The sequence below is a fragment of the Leptodactylus fuscus genome, chromosome 10, assembly GCF_031893055.1.
Source record: "Leptodactylus fuscus isolate aLepFus1 chromosome 10, aLepFus1.hap2, whole genome shotgun sequence".
Lineage (NCBI taxonomy): Eukaryota > Metazoa > Chordata > Amphibia > Anura > Leptodactylidae > Leptodactylus > Leptodactylus fuscus.
This window is the reverse complement of record NC_134274.1, coordinates 65,910,783-65,933,112: the sequence shown is the minus strand read 5'-3', so window position 1 is coordinate 65,933,112 and position 22,330 is coordinate 65,910,783. Positions and strand designations below refer to the sequence as shown.

Sequence of the window (22,330 nt, the reverse complement as noted above, 5' to 3'; positions counted from 1 at the left end):
GGGACCGACTGCAGTGTATGATGTAACATAACATAATGGTGATCCATATACTTATCTGGATACAGACTGTAAATGCTCTTAAGACACCGGCTACATGAAGACTAAGAAATACAATAATCCGGTGCAGTATTTGTCTGATATCCATTGTCTAAGTGTGTTGGGCCCTAATACAGAGGTCATAAATAGAGCAGTAGGAATAACAACACAAGCAAAAATCTGTCTGCCAATCTGTTCCATCACACCAAATTACCCCCAGCCGCAAGCACTGGCTCAGGGGAAACTAACCACCATGTTCCCCACTGTTTACAATTTCAACCAGCTCCAAGAACCCCCCACCAATTATAAATGACCTGTATACAGTATGGCCAGTATATACAGTATGACCTGTATATAGGCCTGAGAAAGTACATAGAAATGATCAACTTTAACTTATCCCCAGCATGGTCAGTATTAGCAGAGCTGGAGACATATACAGGGAGTATCAGTGCGGCCTCCATTACCCTCACTACACTGTACCAGGCTGTCTCTCTCTCACCACAGGACCTCCATTACATGTGTCCTCTCAGCTCCACCATAGACAGACCCTCAGTCCCCAGCACTCATGAACATCCTGTATTATATAGTAGTATATATGAGATATCAGCTATGTCTGCAGTGTCTATGGTAAATACATGTGTGGACATGTGTGACTGTATATATCCTGAGGTAATATTGCAGTATATATATATATATATATATATATATATATATATATATATATATATATATATATATATATATCAGCAGTGTCTATGGTAAATACATGTGTGGACATGTGTGACTGTATATATCCTGAGGTAATATTGCAGTACATATACATATATACACACATATATACATATATATATATATATATATATATATATATATACACATACACACATCAGCAGTGTGTAGTAAATACATGAGGGGACTCTGTAGCTGTATATATCCTGAGAAATATAGTAGTATATATATGATATATCAGCCATGTCTCCAGTGTGTGGTAACTACAGGAGGGGACTCAGGCATGTCTCCAGTGTGGTAAATACTGTACATGAGAGGACTCTGTGACTGCAGACATCTTGTGGTAATACTGCATCATATACAGTATAGTTGGTGATACTACACTAGTAGTGCTGTGTAATGTGGTGACACCAGCGCTGTGTGAGGTGATAAATCTCAGTCTTATACTCCCTGATACAGCAGACATGCTTCATCCAGGTCTTGTGATGAGAAAGAGGATGAAGATGGGTGAGACAGGAAGTGACATCTATTCCTAACTCCTCCCTCCCTACAGTAACACACTAAGCACCATATACTAAAGCAGAACATACACAGATATATACTCCTACAGCAGAATATACAGATATATAGTCCTAAAGCAGAACATACAGATATATACCCCTAAAGCTGAATATACACAGATGTATATTCCTAAAACAGAACATACACAGATATATACTCCTAAAGCTGTATATACACTAAAGCTGAATATACACCAATATATTCTTAAAGCTGACCCAGTCTGTATAAATCTACTCAACTACTGCACAAAGAAGAAACTGCAGGAGTTATTGGTTCCCCCATCCCAAAGTCATGTCCCCCTTTGCTGATGGCTCCGGGGGTGTCTGAGCCCGGAGCTCTCCATGCCGCCCAGGAGACGCAGATGGAGCCCCGCAAGGGACCCTCTAGCGTTGGCTCCTGCCCGGCGCCCTTCCGCGGCTGTGAGCAGTACTGAGAGGAATCCAGCACCCCGGCCTGGGCGATTTTTGGTCTCAATATGGAAATAAGCTACTTGAAACAATGTGGAGGGCATTGCCACTTACCTCTCTGGACCAACGTCAATGCCTTTGTCACCCCATAGAGCTCAATTTCAATTTGACAAGCACAGTGATATCATGGCAACCTAGTAACCGATTCACAATCTCACGCAGCTTTGATTCAGGTGACCCTAACCGTTCTGTCAGGCGGGGTTCAGAGGACATACTCCATGATGTAGATTAATGGTCAATGTCTAATGGGTAACTTTTCATTCTGGCTCTCTCTAGGGTGTGTTTACTGTTTTTGTTTTATTTTTTAGTAAGAAACTGGAGTGTATTAATAAAAATTTGAAAAATTTTATCTATCCTATTACTATTATCTCTCTGTTTAATAGACAACTATATGTATTTGGCTTTGAAAACTAAATCAGAGAGAGTGAACTTTCAGACAAGCTGTCACGGTATGTCTTGGAACAATCCAGAGTTTTCCAAAATCCTACCAAAAGCACTAGTGGTGTAGGGGTATCATGCAAGATTCCCATTCTTGCGACCTGGCTTCGAATCCCGACTAGTCAATTTCAAACAATTTTAAAGCAATCAATTCTTTGCTTTGAAACAAAAAGAAGAATTTAAATACTGGAGAATAATTCTAAAAGATATAGGGTGGAGCAATGAGTAAGGTCAATAGTAGAAGTTATTGTCCTTGGTCTCAATATGGAAATGAGCTTTTTGGAACACTCATGGTATTGCCACTTACCTCTTTGGACCAAGGTCAATGCCTTCATTAATCCTTAGGGTAAAGTCAATATCAGACATTATTGTTCTTGGTCTCAATATGGAAATAAGGTACTTGAAGCAATGTGGAGGGCATTGCCACTTACCTCTCTGGACCAACGCCTATGCTTTCGCCACTCCTTAAAGCTATTTTTCAAATTGACAAACACAGTGATATCTCGGCAATCGAGGTCCCAATTCACAAGACAATCACACACAGTTTGGATTATGGTGACCCTATTAGTTCTATATGTTTGGTGGGATTCAGACAACATACTCTTTTTGACATACTGAGTAAAGTCAATAGCATAAGTTATTGTCCTTGGTCTCAATATGCAAATGAGCTTTTTGTAACACTGATTTTATTAACACTCACCTCCTTAGACCAATGACAATGGCTTCAATAGGCCATATGGTAATTTCAGTAGCAGATGTTATTGTTCTTGGTCTCAATTAGAGCTTTGACGTTTACTTCTTTGGACCAAGGACAATGCCTTCATTACTCCATGGAGCTCATTTTCAGCAAGGGAGTCGAACATTCAGAAGGGCAAAAAACACACAGTTTGGATTCTGGTGACCCTAACCTCTTTATCTGTCGAGTGGAGTTCAGATGACACTCTTTTTAACTGTTACTTTTGGCTCTTTCTAGGATTTGTGTGCTGTATTTTTTATGCTTTATTGGCACTTTTTGGTTGTTACTTTGATATTCTTTCTTTATAGCACTTTTTACTAGGATTAAACCCACCTGGTTAGACTGTAGTGGCATTGGTTCCCATGTCTCCCCACACTTCATGCATCTTGGGGTTCACTGCATTATCACTCTGGCATGTGCAGTATAGTTCCTGACCTACTCCTGTATCAGAGGGTAGACCCCACCACCCCATCCCCTTGTCCTATATCATGCTTTTTTGCAGCACAAAGCATTATTCCCATGTGTAAGATCATCTGCATATAATGATAAAGGCTTTAACTCCCCTCAACAATGACGTAAGGCCTTCTTACACTTCGACAAATTGCAACTAGACATAATTTGTATCCAGGAACCATATTTGTCTGCTACCTTCATCCCTAAATTCTTTCACTCTCACTACACTCTTCTAGGTCATACACCTAATAAGACTAAAAGCAGAGTGGTAACTATTTTCTACGCAAGCTCATTCCTATACATGTTGTGGACCCCCAGGGACGATGCCCCCTATCACCTATGATAACCTGGATTTGTGTGCAGATTGTAATTTTTCATTTAACGCTCTGCTAGAATGCTCATCACAGACAGCGAACAAGGTTTCCTCTAAAGCCAAAAGTGAGGCCCGTGAGGCATTTCATTCCCTTCCTTTAGTAGACTGTTAGCGTGAATTTAATGGAAATAAACAATGTTACATCTATTTCTCCCCTGCTCACCAGCACTACACCTGGATTGATACTCACGTCCACATCGCTACTTCTATTTCTAGTTTATGCTCGCCATGTTTCCTGAGCTTGGTCAGATCATGAACTCGTGCTGGTTGATATTAATTTTCAGAAGCCTGCTAAAATCCCTTATTCCTGGTGCCTAAACAAGTCCAGATTCCCAGCGAATCTCAGAGATACTAGCTGAATTTTTCCAGTACAGCAAAGGCTCAATATTACTCAGGCCATTAACAGGGCTGCCCATAGGCCTCTATGCTTAAGCCCCTATCAGGGGAACAATTGAAGCTGCCACACTGAAAATGCTGGCCGATATCTTGAACGCTTGCCAGTGGTTAAATGCTGTAGAACAATTATGCGAACCAGTGAGTGGGATGCAGGCCCCAGTCATGTGACGTCAGGGACCTCTCAGTAGTAGGCTGAAGCCTGCCAGGAGCGTGGAAAGGTAAGTAACACAATTTTTTATGTTCACTTACCTCTCTCGGGCCTCTGATCTGAAAAGACCCCTGAGTATAATAATTTTTTAAAAAAATGCATATTCAGCTGTCCTCGATGCTCCCGTGTCCCCCGGTGTTTCCCGGTTCTACTGCTGCAGCGGCTTCTCACGGTTCTCTTCCTAGGTTCCGCTGAAGTTACTGGTCACATGACCACTGAGACCATTCAGCGGCCTCAGGAAAAGACCTGTCACAGGTAGTGACAGTACATGCCCTTTGCTTATTGGCCTCAGTGGTTACGTGACCAATGAAGCCAATCAGTTGCTTCAGTGGAACCCCAGAACCCGTTGAGCAGAAGGACTGGAACATGCTGGAGGACACCGGAGCATAGGGGACAGGTGAGTATGATTTTTTATATATATATTTTTCACTCCCCCTGGCTGATTTAAAAGTTAAAGGCGTTGTCCATTTTGTCCATAACCCCTTACATTAATCCCATCTATAGTATAAACTATAGTAACCCCTTACAGGACCATAAAAAATTGTTAATTTAGACATAGCCTAATTCTCTATTACTACAACAGCTGGAGCTGAGGCCTATTTCAGACCCGCCCTGGACCACTCATAAGTCAGAATTCTGGGGCTGATATAGTGGGACTTCAGCACTCTGCCTGTCACCTTCTCAAAATCTATAGGGCTGGTAGAGTCCCATTTAGGGTTGAGCGATCGGGATCGGAAAAGATCGGATCCCAATCGGCGATCAAGTAAATTTCACGATCGCAATCGGCTTCCGATCCCGCCTAAAAAAGATTGGGAATGGAATTCCGATCCCGATCGCTCAAACGACTTACTTGCACAGAACCGCTGCCACTCCCCAGAGCTCCAGGTCGTTGTTCTCTCCTGTCCTCTCTCTCTTTGTACATTGGCAGAGCGCTGTGCACACACTTTTTGTGGCTTAGGAGAGTGTGGGCGAGTACAGGGAGGGAAGACATGAGTACCCACCCACACTCTCCTATGCCACAACAAGACCCGCCTTCTCCCAGCATCAGTCACACTAGCCTGGGAGGCGGGGGCGCAGACAGCGCTCTGCTGGCGTGCGAAGAGAGAGAGGAGAGAACAATGGCCCGGAGCTCCGGGGAGCGGCGTACACATTGGGAGAGGAGGCAGCAGCAGTTCTGTGCAGGTAAGTGGGGAAGACTAAATGGCTGGCAGATTTTTTAATCACTACACAGAGTGAAGGCTTCAATTTTTGGACTCCATGCTGTGTAGTGAACACGATCGTTTTTAAAATACGATTTTCAATCATTAAAAAATCTCATTGACTTACATTAGGATCAGAAATGGGATCGGGATTGGGTTTGAATGGAAAATGATCAGAAATCAGATTTTAAAATCGATCCTGAAATCTCACGATTGCTCAACCCTAGCCCTATTATAAGTCACTGGTGGCATATTGCTCCGCTGGTTCTGTCATGTTATAGCTTCAGCAATGGCTTCAGTCAGGTTCTGAGACCTTTAGCTTATAGAGATGAGCGAACAGTGTTCTATCCAACACATGTTCGATCGGATATCACGCTGTTCGCGGTGTTCGATTCGAATCGAACACCGCATGGTAAAGTGAGTGAAAACTCAATTCCCCTCCCACCTTCATTTGCGCAGATTTGGCTCCAATAACAGCGCAGGGGAGGTGGGACAGGGACTACGACAACAGGGACCTTGAAAAAAAATAGAAAAATGCCATTGGCTGCCGAAAACATGTGACCTCTGATTGATAAGAACAGAGCCGCCCAGCTTCGCTTCATTCTGAGCTTTCACTTGGTCACAGACGGAGGAATTAGATTTGGCTAGGCAGGGATAGGATAGGAGAGGAGAAGAAGAAAACCAACAGCTCTTTTAAGAGCTAAATTCCAGGGAGAAGCTTGTCAGTGTAACGTGGCATTGACAGGCTGTATCTGCGCAACCCAGCTTTCCGCAGTGTGGATGATCCTGAATGAGATACACTGAAAGTGTATTCCCATATACCCTATATACCCCCAATCCATGTTCCAACAGTGTGCACCCCCACCCCCACCCCTGAAACTAACTTGAATACACTGTGTGTAATCCCCCAAGAATAAAATTGGGGCTACATACACCCTTCCTTTGTTGCTATTGGCATATAGTGCCAGGTTCTGAGTGTAAATTCCCCTAAGAAATTGGGCCCTTCATACCACCCTTCTTTTGTTGCTATTGGCATATAGTGCCAGGTTCTGAGTGTAAATTCCCCTAAGAAATTGGGGCCTTCCTACCACCCTTCATTTGTTGCTATTGGCATGTAGTGCCATTTTCTGAGTGTAAATTCCCCTAAGAAATTGGGGCCTTCATACTACCCTTCTTTTGTTGCTATTGGCATATAGTGCCAGGTTCTGAGTGTAAATTCCCCTAAGAAATTGGGGCCTTCATACCACCCTTCATTCAGTCCCGGCTAGCGCAATTTCAAGTAATTTTAAAACAATCAATTCTTTGTTTCTAAAAAAAAATTCAAATTATGGTGAAATATTCTAAAAGATATAGGTTACCTAAGGGTTCTCGTGCGGGACAGTGATTAATGTTGATAGAAGAATTTATGATTCTCTGCCTCTGAAGGGGTATTGTATATGTTCAAGTTTCTGGTGCGCTTATTGATGTAAGTGTGGAATTATAAAAACTGGAGATAAAGTATTTATTCCTTATTCCAAAAGTATAATTCACAAACATTACTTTAACTAGAGACATAGTGTGGAGCAATGAGTAAGGTCAATAGCAGAAGTAATTGTCCTTGGTCTCAATATGGAAATGAGCTTTATGGAACACTGATGGCATTGCCACTTACCTCTTTGGACCAAAGACAATGCTTTCATTAATCTATAGGGTAATTTCAATATCAGAAGTTAATGTCCTTGGTCTCAATAGGTAAATGAGCTTTTTGGAACGATGATGGCTTTTCCACTTACCTTTTTGGAACCACGACAATGCCTTCATTTCTCCATAGGGTAACGTCAACAGCAGAAATCATTGTTCTTGGTCTCAATATGATAATAAGCTACTTGAAGCAATGCGGAGGGCATTGCCACTTACCTCTCTGGACCAATGTCAATGCCTGTGTCACTCCATAGAGCTCAATTTCAATTTGTATTTACTGTTTTGTATTTTTTTTTTTTAGTAAGAAACTGGAGTGTATTAATAAAAATGTGAAAAATGTTATCTGTCCTATTACTATTCTCTCTCAATTTAATAGACAACAGTATGTATTTCGCCTTGAAAAACAAATCAGAGAGAGTGAACTTTCGGACACGCTTTCACATTGTATCTTGGAATAATCCAAAGATTTTCAAAAAGGTACCAAAAGCGCTAGTGGTGTAGGGGTATCATGCAAGATTCCCATTCTTGCGACCCGGGTTCGAGTCCCGGCTAGCGCAATTTCAAGTAATTTTAAAACAATCAATTCTTTGTTTCTAAAAAATTTTTATTGTATTGTATATGTTCAAGTTTATGGTGCGCGTATTGATGTAAGTGTAGGGTACATAAAGTATTTATGCCTTATTCCAAAAGTATAATTCACAAACATTACTTTAACTAGAGATATAGTGTGGAGCAATGAGTAAGGTCAATAGCAGAAGTCATTGTTCTTGGTCTCAATATGATAATAAGTTACTTGAAGCAATGTGGAGGGCATTGCCACTTACCTCTCTGGACCAACATCAATGTCTTTGTCACCCTAAAGAGCTCAATTTCAATTTGACAAACACAGTGATATCATGGCAATGGAAGAATCAATTCACAATCTCACGCAGCTTGGATTCAGGTGACCATAACCGTTCTATCTGTCAGGTGGAGTTCAGACGACATACTCTATGATGTAGAATAATGGTCAATGGTTAATAGGTATCTTTTCATTCTGGCTCTCCCTAGGGTCTGTTTACTGTTTTTTGTTTAGTTTTTTTTTTAGTAAGAAACTGGAGTTTATTAATAAAAATGTGAAAAATTTTATATGTCCTATTACTATTCTCTCTCTGTATTTGGCTTGGAAAACTAAATCAGAGAGAGTGAACTTTCAGACACGCTGTCTCATTGCTTCTTGGAACAATACAGAGATTTTCAAAAATGCACCAAAAGTGCTAGTAGTGTAGGGGAATCATGCAAGTTTCCCATTCACCTGACCCTGGTTCGAGTCCTGGCTTGTGCAATTTAAAGTGTTTCTAAAACAATCAATTCTTTGTTTAAAAACAAAAAGAATTCAAATTCTGGAGAAATATTCTAAAAGATATAGGGTAACTAAGGGTTCTCGTCTGGGACAGTCATTAATGTTAATAGAATATCTTATGATTCTTGGCCTCTGAAGGGGTATTGTATATGTTCAGTTTTCTGATGCGATTATTGAAGTGAGTGTGGAATTACTAAGAGGAGATATAAAATATTTATGCCTTATTCCAAAAGTATAGTTCAAGAACGCAATGAGTAAGGTCAATAGTAGAAGTTATTGTCCTTGGTGTCAATATGGAAATAAGCTTTTTGGAACACTGATGGCTTTGCCATTTACCTCTTTGGACCAAGGACAATCCTTTATTAATGCATAGGGTAATTTCAATATCAGAAGTAAATGTTCTTGGTCTCAATAGGTAAATGAGCTTCCAAACAATCCAGAGTTTTCTAACAACCAACTGAAGTGCTTGTAGTGTAGGGGTATCATGCAAGATTCCCATTCTTGTGACCCGGGTTCGAGTCCTGGCTAGTGCAACGTCAAGAGATTTTGAAACAATCAATTCTTTTCTTCCAAACAAAAAGAAGAATTCAATTACTATTCTAAAAGATATAGGGTACCTAAGGGTTCTCGTGTGGGACAGTAATTAATGTTAATAGAATAACTTATGATTCTTGGCCTCTGAAGGGGTATAGAAAGCCCCACGTAGCGGACCCAAAGGGGTAGTGAAGGAGGCACATGACATAAAAGGGAATGCAGAGCAGACAGGTCATATGGAGGGCAAGAGGGGTTCAGGCAAAGGACAATTGGTGGGGTTAGCATACTGTTTACAAAACATAAGATGCAGGCTGAGGATCACTTACCTACAGGAGACTGTTCGAGCAAGTTGTTTTTTTCACCATGTCATTGTCTTCTGACATCGAGGCCCTTCTGCGTCAGGTCCGGCAGGCTGCGATGGTCCGGGGGCCTGAATGACTGCAGGTGTACCTGGGGACGGCATCATCTGATGTTCCTCCTGCGTCGGATGGTGCATTGAGGGCGTGCAGGAGACGCGCACAGCCTCCTGAAAGACTGAGCCTGGAGCTCTCCACGCCGCCCAGGAGACTCAGATGGAGCCCCGCAAGGGACCCTCTAGCGCTGGCTCCTTCCACAGCTGCAAGCAGCACTGAGAGGAATCCGGCGCCGCGGCCTAAGCGATTTTTGGTCTCCATTTGGAAATAAGCTACTTGAAACAATGTGGAGGACATTGCCACTTACCTCTCTGGACCAACGTCAATGCCTTTGTCACCCCATAGAGCTCAATTTCAATTTGACAAGCACAGTGATATCATGGCAACCTAGTAACCGATTCACAATCTCACGCAGCTTTGATTCAGGTGACCCTAACCGTTCTGTCAGGCGGGGTTCAGAAGACATACTCCATGATGTAGATTAATGGTCAATGTCTAATGGGTAACTTTTCATTCTGGCTCTCTCTAGGGTGTGTTTACTGTTTTTGTTCTATTTTTTAGTAAGAAACTGCAGTGTATTAATAAAAATGTGAAAAATTTTATCTATCCTATTACTATTATCTCTCTGTTTAATAGACAACTATATGTATTTGGCTTTGAAAACTAAATCGGAGAGAGTGAAATTTCAGACACGCTGTCACGGTATGTCTTGGAACAATCCAGAGTTTTCCAAAATCCTACCAAAAGCACTAGTGGTGTAGGGGTATCATGCAAGATTCCCATTCTTGCGACTCTGTTTCGAATCCCGGCTAGTGCAATGTTAAAAATATTACTGTAAAACTAGAGATATAGTGTGGCGCAACGAGTAAGGTCAATAGCAGAAGTTATTGTCCTTTGTCTCATTATGGAAATGAGATTTTTGGAACACTCATGGTATTGCCACTTTCCTCTTTGGACCAAGGTCAATGGCTTCAATAGGCCATATGGTAATTTCAGTAGCAGATGTTATTGTTCTTGGTCTCAATATGGAAATAAGCATTATAAAGATATGAGAGCATTGCCGTTTACTTCTTTGGACCAAGGACAATGCCTTCATTACTCCATGGAGCTCATTTTCAGCAAGGGAGTTGAACATTCAGAAGGGCAAAACACACACAGTTTGGATTCTGGTGACCCTAACCTTCTTATCTGTCGAGTGGAGTTCAGACGACACACTCCTTTTAAAAGGAGCTATGATTTAGATTTATCTTCAGTATTATATGGATACCTGTTACTTTTGGCTCTTTCTAGGATTTGTGTGCTGTATTTTTTATGCTTTATTTCATGTTCCCCCATCTCTGCCCAGAGCTTCATGTCCCTCCATCTCTGCCCCCAGTGTCATGCCGTACCCCCCTTCATCTGCCCACAGTTTCATGTCCCTCCATCTCTGCCCCCAGTGTCATGCCGTCTCCCCCTTCATCTGCCCAGTTTCATGTCCCTCCATCTCTGCCCCAGTGTCATGCCGTCCCCCCTTCATCTGCCCATAGTGTCATGTCCCTCCATCTCTGCCCCCCAGTGTCATGCCGTCCCCCCTTCATCTGCCCATAGTTTCATGTCCCTCCATCTCTTCCCCCAGTGTCATGCCGTCCCCCCTTCATTGGCCACAGTTTCATGTCCCTCCATGTCTGCCCCAGTGTCATGCCGTCCCCCCTTCATCTGCCCATAGTGTCATGTCCCTCCATCTCTGCCCCCAGTGTCATGCCGTCCCCCCTTCATCTGCCCATAGTTTCATGTCCCTCCATCTCTGCCCCCAGTGTCATGCCGTCCCCCCCTTCATTGGCCACAGTTTCCTGTCCCTCCATCTCTGCCCCCAGTGTCATGCCGTTCCCCCCCCTTCATCTGCCCACAGATTCATGTCCCTCCATCTCTGCCCCCAGTGTCATGCCGTTCCCCCTTTATCTGCCCCTTCATTATGTTCCACCTTAATGTTTAAAAAAAAAAAAACTCTTATACTCACCTTCCAACACTCCCTTGCCGCCCGCTCAGTCTCGCTCACTCATATAGATGTAGCCGCACAGGTTGACCCACACAAGTTGAGAACCGCTGACGTAAGGCCTTCTTACACTTCGACAAATTGCAACTAGACATAATTTGTATCCAGGAACCATATTTGTCTGCTACCTTCATCCCTAAATTCTTTCACTCTCACTACACTCTTCTAGGTCATATACCTAATAAGACTAAAAGCAACTGGTAACTATGCAAGCTCATTCCTATACATGTTGTGGACCCCCAGGGACGATGCCCCCTATCACCTATGATAACCTGGATTTGTGTGCAGATTGTAATTTTTCATTTAACGCTCTGCTAGAATGCTCATCACAGACAGCGAACAAGGTTTCCTCTAAAGCCAAAAGTGAGGCCCGTGAGGCATTTCATTCCCTTCCTTTAGTAGACTGTTAGTGTGAATTTAATGGAAATAAACAGTGTTACATCTATTTCTCCCCTGCTCACCAGCACTACACCAGGATTGATACTCACGTCCACATCGCTACTTCCATTTCTAGTTTATGCTCGCCATGTTTCCTGAGCTTGGTCAGATCATGAACTTGTGCTGGTTGATATTAATTTTCAGAAGCCTGCTAAAATCTCTTATTCCTGGTGCCTAAACAAGTCCAGATTCCCAGCGAATCTCAGAGATACTAGCTGAATTTTTCCAATACAGCAAAGGCTCAATATTACTCAGGCCATTAACAGGGCTGCCCATAGGCCTCTATGCTTAAGCCCCTATCAGGGGAACAATTGAAGCTGCCACACTGAAAATGCTGGACGACATCTTGAACGCTTGCCAGTGGTTAAATGCTGTAGAACAATTATGCGAACCAGTGGGTGGGATGCAGGCCCCAGTCATGTGACGTCAGGGACCTCTCAGTAGTAGGCTGAAGCCTGCCAGGAGCGTGGAAAGGTAAGTAACACAATTTTTTATGTTCGCTTACCTCTCCCGGGCCCCCCCCCCTGAGTATAATCATTTTTTTAAAAAAATGCATATTCAGCTGTCCTCGATGCTCCCATGTCCCCCGATGCGTCTCATTTCTACTGCTGCAGCGGCTTCTCACAGGTCTCTTCCTAGGTTCTGCTGAAGTTACTGGTCACATGACCACTGAGACCATTCAGCGGCCTCAGGAAAAGACCTGTCACAGGTATTGACAGTGCATGCCCTTTACTTATTGGCCTCAGTGGTTACGTGACCAATGAAGCCAATCAGTTGCTTCAGTGGAACCCCAGAACCCGTTGAGCAGAAGGACTGGAACATGCTGGAAGGACACCGGAGCATAGGGGACAGGTGAGTATGATTTTTTATATATATATTTTTCACTCCCCCTGACTGATTTAAAAGTTAAAGGCGTTGTCCATTTTGTCCATAACCCCTTACATTAATCCCATCTATAGTATAAACTATAGTAACCCCTTACAGGACCATAAAAAATTGTTAATTTAGACATAGCCTAATTCTCTATTACTACAACAGCTGGAGCTGAGGCCTATTTCAGATCCGCCCTGGACCACTCATAAGTCAGAAATCTGGGGCTGATATAGTTGGACTTCAGCACTCTGCCTGTCACCTTCTCACAATCTATAGGGCTGGTAGAGCCCCATTTAGGGTTGAGCGATCGGGATCGGAAAAGATCGGATCCCAATCGGTGATCGAGTAAATTTCACGATCGCGATCGGGTTCTGATCCCGCCTAAAAAAGATCGGGAATGGAATTCCGATCACGATCCCTCAAACGATTTACTTGCACAGAACCGCTGCCACTCCCCATAGCTCCAGGCTGTTGTTCTCTCCTGTCCTCTCTCTCTTTGTACGTCGGCAGAGCGCTGTTTTCCCCCACCTTTTTGTGGCTTAGGAGAGTGTGGGCGGGTACAGGGAGGGGAGACATGAGTACCCACCCACACTCTCCTAAGCCACAACAAGACCCACCTTCTCCCAGCATCAGTCACACTAGCCTGGGAGGCGGGGGCAAGGACAGTGCTCTGCCGGCGTGCGAAGAGAGAGAGGAGAGAACAATGGCCGGGAGCTCCGGGGAGCGGCGTACACATCGAGAGAGGAGGCAGCAGCAGTTCTGTGCAGGTAAGTGGGGAAGACTAAGTGGCCGGCGGATTTTTTAATCACTACACAGCGTAGAGGCTTCAATTTTTGGACTCCATGCTGTGTAGTGAACACAATTGTTTTTAAAATAAGTCTCATTGACTTACATTAGGATCGGAAATGGGATCGGGGTTGGGTTTGAATGGAAAATGATCGGAAATCGAATTTTAAAATCGATCCTGAAATCTCAAGATCGCTCAACCCTAGCCCCATTATAAGTCACTGGTGGCATATTGCTCCGCTGGTTCTGTCATGTTATAGCTTCAGCATAGCGTTGCTTTTCCCATTATAAATGGAAGCCTTAATGCACGGGTGAAAAGAGTCTTTTTAGTTATCCATTGATGCTGAAACTCCAAAACCACCTGAAAACTAACTGCCTTTGGCTGTATGTAAACAATATAGGGCTTTGTCAAGGGCAGACAACCCTGTAAGGAAGGATCTGTCCATAGCACAGTCCAGGGCATAACACACAACAGAACCACAGGCACCAACCAGACCCAACTGATTTACAATGGCTTCAGTCAGGTTCTGAGACCTTTAGCTTATAGAGATGAGTGAACAGTGTTCTATCGAACACATGTTCGATCGGATATCACGCTGTTCGCGGTGTTTGATTCGAATGGTAAAGTGACTGAAAACTCGATTCCCCTCCCACCTTACCTGGCGCATTTTTGGCTTCAATAACAGCTCAGGGGTGGTGGGACAGGAACTACGACAACAGGGACCTTGATAAAAAATAGGTAAATGCCATTGGATGCCGAAAACATGTGACCTCTGATTGATAAGAACAGCGCCACCCAGCTTCGCGTCATTCTGAGCTTTCACTTGGTCACAGACGGAGGTCTGTGGCCGTAGAGTTAGGAATTAGATTCTGGTAGGCAGGGATAGAATAGGATAGGAAGGAGAAGAAAACCAACAGGTCTCTAAGAGCTACATTCCAGGGAGAAGCTTGTCAGTGTCTACCACACTAACGTGGCATTGACAGGCTGTATCTGCGCAACCCATCTTTCCGCAGTGTGGATGATCCTGAGTGAGATACACTGAAAGTGTATTCCCATATATCATATATACCGCCAATCCATGTTCCAATAGTGTGCACCCCCACCCCCACCCCTGAAACTAACTTGAATACACTGTGTGTAATCCCCCAAGAATAAAATTGGGGCTACATACACCCTTCATTTGTTGCTATTGGCATGTAGTGCCAGTTTCTGAGTGTAAATTCCCCTAAGAAATTGGGACCTTCATACCACCCTTCTTTTGTTGCTATTGGCATATAGTGCCAGTTTCTGAGTGTGAATTCCCCTAAGAAATTGGGGCCTTCATACCACCCTTCATTCAGTCCCGGCTAGCGCAATTTCAAGTAATTCTAAAGCAATCAATTCTTTGTTTCTAAAAAAAAATTCAAATTATGGAGAAATATTCTAAAAGATATAGGTTACCTAAGGGTTCTCGTGCGGGACAGTGGTTAATGTTGATAGAAGAACTTATGATTCTCGGCCTCTGAAGGGGTATTGTATATGTTCAAGTTTCTGGTGCGCTTATTGATGTAAGTGTGGAATTATTAAAAGGGGAGATAAAGTATTTATTCCTTTTTCCAAAAGTATAATTCACAAAAATCACTTTAACTAGAGATATATTGTGGAGCAATGAGTAAGGTCAATAGCAGAAGTTATTGTCCTTGGTCTCAATATGGAAATGAGCTCGATGGAACACTGATGGTATTGCCACTTACCTCTTTGGACCAAAGACAATGCCTTCATTAATCTATAGGGTAATTTCAATATCAGAAGTGAATGTCCTTGGTCTCAATAGGTAAATGAGCTTTTTGGAACGGTGATGGCTTTTCCACTTACCTTTTTGGAACCAGGACAATGCCTACATTTCTCTATAGGGTAATGTCAATATCAGAATTGAATGTTCTTGGCCTTAATATGGAAATGAGCTTTTTGGAATGATGATGGATTCTCTATTTACCCTTCTGGAACATCAACAATGCCTTCATTTCTCCATAGGGTAATGTCAACAGCAGAAATCATTGTTCTTGGTCTCAATATGAAAATAAGCTACTTGAAGCAATGCGGAGGGCATTGCCACTTACCTCTCTGGACCAATGTCAATGCCTGTGTCACTCCATACAGCTCAATTTCAATTTGACAAACACAGTGATATCACGGCAACGGAGGCCCCGATTCACAATTTCACGCAGCTTGGATTCAGGTGACCCTAACTATCTATCTTTCAGGTGAAATTCAGACAACATACTCTATGATGTAGATTAATGGTCAATGTCTAATGGATAACTTTCCGTTCTGGCTCTCCCTAGGGTGTGTTTACTGTTTTTGTATTTTTTTTTAGTAGACAACAGTATGTATTTGGCCTTGAAAAATAAATCAGAGCGAGTGAACTTTCGGACACGCTTTCACATTGTATATTGGAATAATCCAAAGATTTTTAAAACTGTACCAAAAGCGCTAGTGGTGTAGGGGTATCATGCAAGATTCCCATTCTTGCGACCCGGGTTCGAGTCCCGGCTAGCGCAATTTCAAGTAATTTTAAAACAATCAATTCTTTGTTTCTAAAAAAAAATATCAAATTATGGGGAAATATTATAAAAGATATAGGTTACCTAAGGGTTCTCGTGTGGGACAGTGGTTAATGTTGATAGAAGAACTTATGATTCTTGGCCTCTGAAGGGGTATTGTATATGTTCAAGTTTATGGTGCGCGTATTGATGTAAGTGTGGAATTATTAAAAGGGGAGATAAAGTATTTATGGCTTATTCCAAAAGTATAATTCAAGAACGCAAAGAGTAAGGTCAATAGCAGAAGTTATTGTCCTTGGTCTCAATATGGAAATGAGCTTTTTGGAACACTGATGGTATTGCCACTCACCTCTTTGGACCAAGAACGATGACTTCATTAATCCATAGGGTAATTTCAATATCAGAAGTAAATGTTCTTGGTCTCAATAAGAAAATGAGCTTTTTGGAACAATGATGGCTTTTCCACTTACCTTTGTGGAACATAGACAATGCCTTCATTTCTCCATAGGGTAATGTAAATAGCAGAAGTCATTGTTCTTGGACTCAATATGGAAATAACCTACTTGAAGCAATATGGAAGGTATTGACACTTACCTCTCTGAACCAACATCAATGTCTTTGTCACTCCATAGAGCTCAATTTAAAATTTACAAACACAGTGATATCACGGCAACGGAGGCCCCGATTCACAATCTCACGCAGCTTGGATTCAGGTGACCCTAACCGTTCTATCTGTCACATGGGTTCAGACGACATACTATATGATGTACATTAATAGACAATGTCTAATGGGTAACTTTTCATTCTGGCTCTCTCTATAGTGTGTTTACTGTTTTTATTTAGTTTTTTAGTAAGAAACTGCAGTGTATTAATAAAAATGTGAAAAATTTTATCTGTCCTATTACTATTCTCTCTCTGTTTAACAAACAACTATATGTATTTGGCTTTGAAAACTAAATCAGAGAGAGTTAACTTTCAGACACTTGTCACGTGACGCGTGTCATTCATGTCACAGTATGTCTTGGAACAATCCAGAGTTTTCCAAAAACCAACTAAAGCGCTAGTAGTGTGGGGGTATCATGCAAGAGTCCTATTCTTGTGACCTGGGTTCGAGTCCCAGCTAGCGCAATTTCAAGTGATTTTGAAACAATCAATTCTTTTCTTCCAAACAAAAAGAAGAATTCAATTACTGGAGAATTATCCTAAAAGATATAGGGTACCTAAGGGTTCTCGTGTGGGACAGTGATTAATGTTAATAGAATAACTTATGATTCATGGTCTCTGAAGGGGTATAGAAAGCCCCACGTAGCGGACCCAAAGGGGTAGTGAAGGGGGGCACATGACATAAAAGGGAATGCAGAGCAGACAGGTCATATGGAGGGCAAGAGGAGGTCAGACAAAGGACAATTGGTGAGGTTAGCATACTGTTTACAAAACATAAGATGCAGGCTGAGGATCACTTACCCACAGGAGACTGTTCGAGCAAGTTTGTTTTTTTTCACCATGTCACTGTCTTCTGACATCGAGGCCCTTCTGCGTCAGGTCAGGCCCAGGCTGCGATGGTCCGGGGGTCCGAATGACTGCAGGTGTACCTGGGGACGGCATCATCTGATGTTCCCCTTGCGTCGGATGGTGCATTGAGGCCGCGCAGGAGACGCGCACAGCCTCCTGAAAGACTGAGCCCGGAGCTCTCCATGCTGCCCAGGAGACGCAGATGGAGCCCCACAAGGGACCCACTAGCGCTGGCTCCTGCCCGGCACCCTTCCGCGGCTGTGGGCAGCGCTGAGAGGAATCCAGCGCCGAGGCCTGGGCGATTCTTGGTCTCAATATGGAAATAAGCTACTTGAAACAATGTGGAGGGCATTGCCACTTACCTCTCTCATTACCAACGTCAATGCCTTTGTCACCCCATAGAGCTCAATTTCAATTTGACAAGCACAGTGATATCATGGCAACGTAGTCACCGATTCACAATCTCACACAGCTTTGACTCAGGTGACCCTAACCGTTCTATCTGTCAGGTGGGGTTCAGAGGACATACTCCATGATGTAGATTAATGGTCAATGTCTAATGGGTAACTTTTCATTCTGGCTCTCTCTAGGGTGTGTTCACTGTTTTTGTTTTATTTTTTAGTAAGAAACTGGAGTGTATTAATAAAAATGTGAAAAATTTTATCTGTCCTATTACTATTCTCTCTCTGTTTAATAGACAACTATATGTATTTGGCTTTGAAAATTAAGTCAGAGAGAGTGAACTTTCAGACACGCTGTCACATTGTGTCTTGGAACAATCCAGAGTTTTCGAAAATTCTACTGAAAGCACTAGTAGTGTAGGGGTATCATGCAAGATTCCCATTCTTGCGACCTGGGTTCGAATCCCGGCTAGTGCAATTTCAAACGATTTCAAAGCAATCAATTCTTTGCTTTGAAACAAAAAGAAGAATTTAAATACTGGAGAATAATTCTAAGGGCTAGTTCACACGTGAAGAGACGCGGTGAGCCACGTCTCTCTCTTGTCAAAACCCGCCTGTCGCGGCTTAACCCTCTGCTGTCGGCTCAAATGAATGAGCCGACATAGGAGGGAGCTGCCGGGGGCGGAAGCCACGCGGCTGAGCCTGCGCGGTTTTCGTCTGAAGAAAGGACATGTCCTTTCTTTTTTCCGCTAGTGGCAGCCCGCCGCTAGCGGAGAAAAGAAGCCCGGCGGAGCCTGCGCGGTTTTCGTCTGAAGAAAGGACATGTCCTTTCTTTTCTCCGCTAGTGGCAGCCCGCCGCTAGCGGAGAAAAGAAGCCCGGCGGTCTCCATAGACCACCATTATAAGGGGAGGTTTTGGACGCGAAATCCGCTGTCAAAAACCTCCCCTTATACTCACGTGTGAACTAGCCCTAAAAGATATAGGGTGGAGCAAATTGACAAGCACAGTGATATCTCGGCAATCGAGGTCCCGATTCACAAGGGCAAATCACACACAGTTTGGATTTTGGTGACCTTATTAGTTCTATATGTTTGGTGGAATTTAGACAACATATTCTTTTCGACATACTGAGTAAGGTCAATAGCAGAAGTTATTGTCCTTGGTCTCAATATGCAAATGAGCTTTTTTGAACATTGAGGGTATTGCCATTTATCCCTTTGGACCAATAATAATGCCTTTATTACTCCACAGAGTATGTCAATAGCTGAAGTTATTGTTCTTGGTCTCAATATGCAAATGAGCTTTTTGTAACACTGATTTTATTAACACGCACCTCCTTAGACCAATGACAATGGCTTCAATAGGCCATATGGTAATTTCAGTAGCAGATGTTAATGTTCTTGGTCTCAGTATGGAAATAAGCATTACAAAGATATGAGAGCATTGCCATTTACTTCTTTGGACAAAGGACAATGCCTTCATTACTCCATGGCAGTGCCGCACCTCCCATGAGGCGACCTGAAGCGACCGCTTCGGGCGGCGCTGTGCTAGGGCCCCAGGGAGGGCGGCATTTTTGCTGACCTAAGTCAGTCCAGGACAAGCTGTTACCCATTAGTTACCCATTAGACATTGACCATTAATCTACATCATGGAGTATGTCCTCTGAACCCCACCTGACAGAACGGTTAGGGTCACCTGAGTCAAAGCTGCGTGAGATTGTGAATCGGTGACTACGTTGCCATGATATCACTGTGCTTGTCAAATTGAAATTGAGCTCGGGGGGGAAGGCGGCTTTCTGACGTCTGCATCAGGCGTCAGAAACAAATGGTTCACCCCTGCTCCGTGGAACTCATTTTCAGCAAGGGAGTCGAACATTCAGAAGGGGAAAACACACACAGTTTGGATTGTGGTGACCCTAACCTTTTTATCGGTCGAGTGGAGTTCAGACGACACACTCCTTTTAAAAGGAGCTATGATTTAGATTTATCTTCAAAATTACATGGATACCTGTTACTTTTGGCTCTTTCTAGGATTTGTGTGCTGTATTTTTTATGCTTTATTGGCACTTTTTGGTTGTTAATTTGATATTCTTTCTTTATAGCACTGTTTACCAGGATTAAACCCACCTGGTTAGACTGTAGTGGCATTGGTTCCCATGTCTCCCCACACTTCATGCATCTTGGGGTTCATCGTATTATCACTCTGGCATGTGCAGTAATAGTTCCTGACCTACTCCTGTATCAGAGGGTAGACCCCACCACCCCATCCCCTTGTCCTATATCATGCTTTTTTGCAGCATAAAGCATTACTCCCATGTGTAAGATCATTTGCATATAATGATAGAGGCTTTAACTCCCCGCAACAATGACGTAAGGCCTTCTTACACTTCGACAAATTGCAACTAGACATAAATAGTATCCAGGAACCATATTTGTCTGCTACCTTCATCCCTAAATTCTTTCGCTCTCACTACACTCTTCTAGGTCATACACCTAATAAGTCTAAAAGCAGAGTGGTAACTATTTTCTACGCAAGCTCATTCTTATACATGTTGACTCTATCTCTGTGGACCCCCAGGAATCATGCCACCTATCACCTATGATAACCTGGATTTCTGTGCAGATTGTAATTTTTCATTTAACTGAATTTTTCCAATACAGCAAAGGCTCAATATTACTCAGGCCATTAACAGGGCTGCCCATAGGCCTCTATGCTTAAGCCCCTATCAGGGGAACAATTGAAGCTGCCACATTTAAAATGCTGGCCAATATATTGAACGCTTGCCAGTGGTTAAATACTGTAGAACAATTATGCGAACCAGTGGGTGGGATGCAGGCCCCAGTCATGTGACGTCAGGGACCTCACAGTAGTAGGCTGAAGCCTGCCAGGAGCGTGGAAAGGAAAGTAACACAATTTTTTATGTTCGCTTACCTCTCCCAGGCCTCTGATCATTATACTCGGGGGTCTGAAAAGACACGAGTATAATAATAGCGTTTGTGGGGCCCATGGCGTTACTTACAGGATCGGTAAGTAAATAGGGCCCATTACAGCCTATTAAGAAAAAAAAAACGTAGCGGTCTATGACTGGTCCACACAGTCATACACCTTAACGCTCCCCTCTGTCACCAAAATGAGATTCCAGTATAACCTGCAGAACCAAATAACACCCTCCAGCTATTTTTATTCCCCTGTTTTCACCTGGTTTATCTCTGGAGGATTTTACTCCATGAAGATGTGACAAATTTAGGATTCTTAACAATTTTCTCCATGATAAACATGTCAGAATATTTAATTTGCATTTTCTACAGTTTCAAGCGCAAACTAAAGACGCATCTTTTCAGACAGGCCTATCACAATTTCTAACGTAAACCCTTCCGTACTATAATTAGAATCCCCAAAATTTAATCCTCCTCTATCCCCGCTCCCACATTACCCCACATGATATGATGCCACTTCAGGCTAACTTTATAGGTCCAAACTCCATCCACATGTTAAAGGACACCACTAGTGACGGCTCATAAAGTTTTATGTTTGTGTAATGACAGTCACCTCTATTACAAAAGTGTCTGACCACTGTATAAGCAATACCACCCCTGCTACCTCTTGTGTCACCCCTTCTACCTCATAGGGTGCATTCACACTACGGAACGCCGGCGTGTATCACAGCCGTACACGCCGGCGTTACAGCAGGGCTGCCGGACACTTCCCATTCATTTCTATGGGAGCCGGCATGCAAGCGCTCCCCATAGAAATGAATGGACTGCTTTTTTCCATTCATTTCTATGGGGAGTGCTCGCATGCCGGCTCCCATAGAAATGAATGGGAAGTGTCCGGCAGCCCTGCTGTAACGCCGGCGTGTACGGCTGTGATACACGCCGGCGTTCCGTAGTGTGAATGCACCCATAGATTGTAAGCTCTTGTGAGCAGGGCCCTCAGTCCCATTGTGTGAAATGACTTTCTTTGTAATGCATCTTTCTGTCTTTATTTGAATCCTACAAATTGTACAGCGCTGCGGAATATGTTGGCGCTATATAAATAAAATGTATTATTATTATTTGCACCAACTTACCTCTTCGAGGTGAGACCTTCCAATCCTATCAGATTTTTCACTTTTTCCAAGCATTTACACCCACCTGGATTATCAGACCACTAATTTTGAAAGATTTTGTTTATATAGGG

At 43.0% G+C, this 22,330-nt stretch overlaps 5 non-coding genes across 5 annotated transcripts; all 5 read left to right on the top strand.

Moving 5' to 3' along the window:
• The first annotated feature begins 7,762 nt into the window (after positions 1-7,762).
• TRNAG-CCC (transfer RNA glycine (anticodon CCC)) lies at positions 7,763-7,833 on the top strand. Its single transcript has one exon. It is a non-coding gene; the product is annotated as a tRNA-Gly (tRNA).
• Positions 7,834-9,080: 1,247 nt separating this feature from the next.
• On the top strand, positions 9,081-9,151 carry TRNAG-CCC (transfer RNA glycine (anticodon CCC)). The gene has a single exon. It is a non-coding gene; the product is annotated as a tRNA-Gly (tRNA).
• Positions 9,152-16,164: 7,013 nt separating this feature from the next.
• On the top strand, positions 16,165-16,235 carry TRNAG-CCC (transfer RNA glycine (anticodon CCC)). Its single transcript has one exon. It is a non-coding gene; the product is annotated as a tRNA-Gly (tRNA).
• Positions 16,236-17,295: 1,060 nt separating this feature from the next.
• On the top strand, positions 17,296-17,366 carry TRNAR-CCU (transfer RNA arginine (anticodon CCU)). Its single transcript has one exon. It is a non-coding gene; the product is annotated as a tRNA-Arg (tRNA).
• A 1,191-nt stretch (positions 17,367-18,557) lies between these two features.
• TRNAG-CCC (transfer RNA glycine (anticodon CCC)) lies at positions 18,558-18,628 on the top strand. The gene has a single exon. It is a non-coding gene; the product is annotated as a tRNA-Gly (tRNA).
• Positions 18,629-22,330: the final 3,702 nt, after the last annotated feature.